Raw genomic sequence first — 6,463 nt, forward strand, 5'->3', positions numbered from 1 at the left:
CAAGCTTTCTAGTCTGATGAATGTTATCAGCTTAATATCTCATGGACTCAGAGTTTTTGAACAAGTTGTGTATTGCAGAAAGGTCCCTCTCCTTGAAGGAGCTTACTGGACAGAGAACATTCCCATCTCGTAGACTCTTTTTTTTGTTAAATGTGAAGATTTAGGGTTTTTTTTGTTTGTTTGTTTTAAGTTGGGCTCTGGAATGTCATAATTTAGCATTAAAAGGAGGCCAGTAGAACTGAATTTTATTGATAAAAAATGGAGAAGGAATGAATAGGAATTTGTTTAGTCATATAAGGAGCATAAAGCATTCATCATGTACCTTTGATACTGCAGAGGAAAGCTTGCATGACTCGGAAAATACAGAAGAAAACAGTCAGATGGAGACAGGCAATTCCTGAAAATATCTTATGATGAACTTGGTCCACCTTTTCAGATATGCAAGACAATAAACTCCTTTTTGTGACTGAGTGAGGTTGGGCTAGGGATTTGTCACAACTGAAATAGTCCAGAGAGATTAAAAGAAACAATCCACAGAATTAGTGGGACTCAACATAGTATGAGAAAGAAATGGATGGCTTATAGGTGAACTCTGAAAGTTCATGAATCAGCGACTCTATCAGAGAATGTCTATATGGAAATAGGAGTGCTGGTAAAAGGGAAGCAGTCTGGAGAAGCTGAAAAACCAAGTATGAGACCTGCTGAGCTTGCATTGATGATAGTCTATGGTCACTGCTTAAATGTCAGGAAGAAATGTGAGTAAGTGGATGAGACTAGACAAGGGTTTCAGAGATGTCCATTAAGGAGCCATCAGTAGAATGCCAGAGTTGGAGCCTTTGGGATGAGTTCCCTGAGACAACAAGGAAAGAAAAGGGGCTGAGGACTGTTTCTTAGAGGAAATCAGTATTCATATTCAAGTGGGACTTGGAGGAAAAGTGTGGGCATGACTGGCAAGACAAAGAGAACAAGAAATATGTAGTGTCCCTAAATGAAGCCTTCTCCTAAATCTTATAAGAAAGTCACCTCTGAATATGTGAAAACAGGTAATGAATGGCGTATAACATTGACCAGCATCAGTCAGCCTTAGGTCAACTGCTTTATACATGTCTTGTGCATGTTCCTGTCTCCCCCTCTCCCCTACTAAGCCCCTCAAGCAGGTTCCCTAGCTCCCCAGTGAACCCCTTAGATAGGTTCCCTAACTGTGCAAGCCTGTGATGTCTTGGCCATTTCCAAGAACTGGTCTTTCTCTAAGCTGCTAGGAGTTAGGTAGAGTCGGCTATTACAAGAATACTTGTCATGCTGGGAAGTCTGCTCCCTCAGAAGACCTTTGACCAGCTTGTAGAAGGCGTTGTCCTGACAGCTGGGTTCCAAATGCAGGCTTTACTTTGGGACCAGGCTTCCCAGGGTTCCTCCCTGTGAAACCACACCATTGAGCTCATCTACAAGCTGTAGAAGGCAAGGGATAGTGAATGCCTCCAGATTTGCCCTGATTCTACCCTGGCCTTAACACCTGCAGATGTTTTAAGTAAAATTCTATTTTGATGGAAAACATAAGATACTTTACGTTTTTCTTCAAAGTTCTTTGCTTTTGACATGTAAAGCCCTGGATCATTCACAATGGATCAGTGAAGGAAGAGGTCAGACCAGCATCAAGGGTGAAAGTAGAGAACTCCCATCCATGCTTTCATTCAACATATGTTTATTAAGCATTTGTTATGTAATAAGCTAGACACTTGAGATAGAATGATGAGGACAGGCATGAGCCCCACCTTCATGGAGTTTGCAACCCAACAGGGAGACAGGAAACAACACAGAGCAAAGTCAGAGCTTAACAGGAAAGGAGCTACTTTAGATGATGTGATCAGAGCAGGCCTCATGGAGGAGGTGCCATTTAAGGTGAGTTATAAAGTGTGAGCAGCTACTGTGTTCCCAAATGAGGCAGAGAAGCGAAAGCCCTTTGTCAGCAATGGGCTGATGCTGTGGAAGTCAAGGAAGTCCATGGGGGAGCAGTGAGCAAGACGAAGGAGTACTGGTGTTAAGTGAGGAGAGAGTGAAGGTATGAGGACCAGAAGTATCAGATTTTAGAATATTTTCAGTGATTTTCTTGTGTGTGGTACTGGGGTTTGAACTCAGGGTCTCACACTTGCTGAGCAGTACCACTTGAGCCATGCCTCCAGCCCCAGATTTTAGAATATTTTGAATATTTACATAAATATCAGGAGGTATCTAGGGATCCAAGTCCAAACATGAAATTCATTCATGTTTCATACATACCTTACGTAAATAGCCTGCAGATAATTTTATACTGTGTATTTAAGGCACCTGAACTTTGGTTGCAACCTGTCACATGAATTCAGGTGTGGAATTTTCCACTTATCAGTGCTCAAAAAGTTTTGGATTTTTGAGCATTTCAGACTTTTGGGGGAGCAGGAGCTGGGGGGGCAGGGATTAGGGATGTCCAACCTGTAGTGGAAGGTCAGATAGCGGGGCCTTGCAGGCTGTGGGCTTTATTCTATGTGCAACAGAAAGTCACTGAAGGTTTTAGGCAGAGGTGACATACTGACTGGGGTTGTAAGATCCTTCTGGCTGCTGTGTGGACAACAGGATGTAGGCGATGGAGAGCAAGAGGCTAGAAGGCCAGTTTAGGAGGCTGTTGTGGTGGCTAGGGGTGCAGCAGCGGGAAATGTCAGGAGCAACATGCATTGTCTAGAACAGCATAGTGTATGGGGACTCTCTGTTACAGACAGCCCCTTCCCCGCTTTTCAGCCAATATTGTGGGTGACTGGGAGACATCCATGTGAACTGTATACTTGCACACCTCTCACTACGGCTCAGCATTCCCAGAGGACTTGGACAGCTATGTGGGTCATTTTTCAATGACAGAAAAATAAATTCTAAGGATGAAAGAGCACGTTAGAGAGAAAGGGAGCAGTACAATTGCTGTCAGTCAGGACAGACTTCCCAGTTCCTTCATCATAACTCTTATTTCAAACAGATTTTCCAATGAGATGCTGGCCCAGCTTCTCTCAGAAAAATCATGGCAGTTTCTCTATGCGCCTTTTCTTCTAAAAGTCTCCCTGGAAATAAAAATTTGCTATTATATCAGGATTTAACAATAAAGAATAAAATGTTGCCTATTATATTCATTACCACCCGAACACTTTGTTGTTCTTTATTTTTCATGTTTGCTGGATCATTCCTTCTGCAGCCTTAGCAAGTAAGAACTGAGAATTCAGTGCTCCATACATACCTGATAGTTGATGCTGGGCCCAAGAATTAGCAAATACGGACTGAAAAGCAATCTCTCTCATCCTTCCTTTCCAGCTGTAATCACGCAAAGCTTCCCTGACGGCTTCGGTGGAACCTGAGACCTGACCTCATTGGTTGCACTAATGACTGTAGGAATAAATAATTTAGATTGCTAATGAGGCTTCGACTTATTTCCCCAATGAGCCCAACTTTCTGGCAGCTTTAGATTTCAGAGGTCAATGGCGTGTGTGTTTGTAAAAGCCTCCTGCCATTTTCACACTCTTTCCTCACAGTGGAGAAATATGTGGAATTTGGTTTTCAAAACAGTGCTATACAGATCTTCCAGTAGCAGACCCTCTTTGTGGCATCCATGGGAAATAAAGTGGGCCCCTGCCTGTCACTCAAACCATTGCAGGAGAACATGATACAAAACAGTGCACAACTGGGAACCTAATTTCTGCTTTGAACCTCCTTTCCACATATGACCTGGCCAAAGGTAGAAGTTAAGTCATCATTGCTTTATGATCTGTCAATCATGATCCCTTTTTCCAGTTGGTTACGCTTAAATGTGGGAGGGGGAGACTTCCAAAATGTCACAGGGAGGCAGGGAGGGGATCAGTTTAGTGTCCTCATTGTCCCCCACTGGCATCCCTGGGATGTTCTCGATTTTGAGCAGTCCTCAGTTGCGGGGTTGTAACTATATCCCTCACATTGTCCTCAGTCACATGGGAACATGGCACTGTTCCTGCACCATCCATGGGACATGAAGTTCATTTCTGTGGCTTCTGAGACCCAGGAAACATTGATCCTCTGCCACTGTGTGGCCAGTGAAACTGAGCAGCTCAGCCCCATCTACCTGCCTCAAAGATAGCAAATGAACCCATCTGCACATGGATGTGTTTTGTTTGATCTGTGCTAATAAGTAAAAAAAAAAAACTAGAATTTACATTCATAACTCAGAAGATTTTATATTCCAGATTCCTCCCATCCTTTCCTGTCTCCTCAATTTCTCTGAGCTCATAGTAGACTTACATCACATTAAAAAAACCAAAAGCCCAGCCCCCTACAGTGTGTCTAATCTACCATTTCAAGCTCACTTGTTACTTTTCTGCTTCATACTTGACACTGTATAGATCAAGAGATTTGACATTACCTAAACCTTGGTGTTTTTGAATTATTTGTGATAAAGGACTGCTTTTAAACTTTCCAATCTGTCAGTTCCATCTGCCTCAGAAGCCACCCCGCCCCACCGTCTATGGGGGATATGTTCTAAGATCTCCCCAGTGGATTTCTGAAACTTTGGATAATACTAAGCCCATGTACACCATGCTTTTTCCCACAGGTCTAGCAACATTGCAGCACAGTGCCAGGGTAAATCTGTCCAGGTTTTATGCCTGGTACTGAGGCAGGCTAGAAGTAGGAAAGTTTGGGGCTCATGTAGGTTGCCTGGGGATGGGCAGACCACCCTCACCTGGCTGGGAACCGCCCGTGTCCCTCTCCACTCCTTCATCAATGGGTGGGAACCTCCTGGGCCTGCCTTCCCCAGGGTAGTAGAGGTTTTAAAGACATCTGAAAGAAAATTATAACTAACTTGTGGCTAAAATTCTCTAGGTTAATATAATTTCTATGCAATTTACTGCATTGATCTGTTAAGGACTGGGCCAAAAAGAGTATTTATGTTAAAGATCTGTTATAAACTACTTAGGAATCGAGCTGACTAATCCAAAAATAATGACAAAGAAATGGTTTAAGAGTGCACTCTAAATTAATGTGATTGTTTTGTGTCACTGTGTGTTTTCTGTGTATCTTTATCTTCTACCAATGGTGGCCACTTAATTTTTACTTTTTTTGAGCTCATTATGCACGCTTATAATCTTTGGCGTGTCTAGGTCATAACATCTTTGTGTCCGTATGTGTTTAGATGTCTTTAGGATGGTTCTTAAGCTACTTTTATAAAGTTAATATGCACAACTGTCTCAAAGGTTATCTAAAATTCTAATCCCAATCAAGCCTAATTATCCTGTACCTTAGGACTAAAGAAAATTTTACAAACAATAAACTCAGCCTGTTTTATTCTATCATGAGTGTAATTTATAATTGGGCTTATTGACCCATGTGTCCTCATAGAATGCTATTATTAAAGGATTGTTTAATTTAATTTTTTCCTAAGTCTTTTATAAGGTTACTAAGAGCCTTATTTAAAACAGTGTTATCTAAATTCAGGTTTTTACAAAGGTTATTTCAATATACAAATTAAGGTCTTAAAACTTATAAGTTCATAATTTAAAATTTCTCTAAAAGTTTTCTAAGGTTAAAATTTAAGTTACCAATATGTACTTAAAAATGGGTTCCTGTTTTATCAAATAACTGTCAAGATCTTTTGGTACTGTAGACTCATACAAAATTTTACCAAAACCAAACAAAAGCTTACCCTCCAGGCGTAGTAATATGCTTAACCCCTTATCTGTGTTTCTGTATCTAATTATTTAAGATATTAATCTCAATTGGTTTATTATTAAAAATTATACATGTTCTCCCATTTTTCTCAGTTTGCAAGCTGACTACAACCCCATGGCCTGATATGAAAACTAGCCACAAGCGATGGGTTTGTACCAGTACAATTTAGATTCTGTACTGGTCATACTAGCTCTGATGTTTTAATAGTTGGGTCACATTCAGGATCAACATCCCATCAAAAAAATCCCTCTTACTGGGGTGGATGAGACTGGTCCTTAAGGGAACAGTTGACTCGGAAGCCGGGGTACCCTGCCACTCGCTTTCTCCACAGACCTGTGACTAAAACAGGTTAAAGGGCCTGTGTTGAGGCTTTCAGAAGATTCAAGAAGGATGCTTTGAGAATCTAGAAAGTTCTCGTATTTCTGTCCCCAAAAGGGCAACTATCTACCTCCTCTTTCCCTCTCCATCTTTGTACCAGCCAGCATAGGGAAAGCCAACATATTCATTTGGCTGTATCCTTAAGTGTTGGGAGATGCTTGGATCCTGCTAACTAAAATAAGGTGACTAGTTCTCTTCATAGACCATTAAGGATTATTTACTATTCTTTATGTCCTGTTTAAATTAGTCTCATGCCAGTCACAAAAACCTAACGTATTTTTCCAATAACACTAAAGAAACTAAGTTTAAACTAAGTAAAACTCCTTAAATGGTTCTAAAACTTCCAGTGCCTTATGTGTGTATCTAAATGTCATAAAAT

Source organism: Castor canadensis, chromosome 3 (assembly GCF_047511655.1).
Source record: "Castor canadensis chromosome 3, mCasCan1.hap1v2, whole genome shotgun sequence".
In the NCBI taxonomy this organism is placed as follows: Eukaryota; Metazoa; Chordata; class Mammalia; order Rodentia; family Castoridae; genus Castor; species Castor canadensis.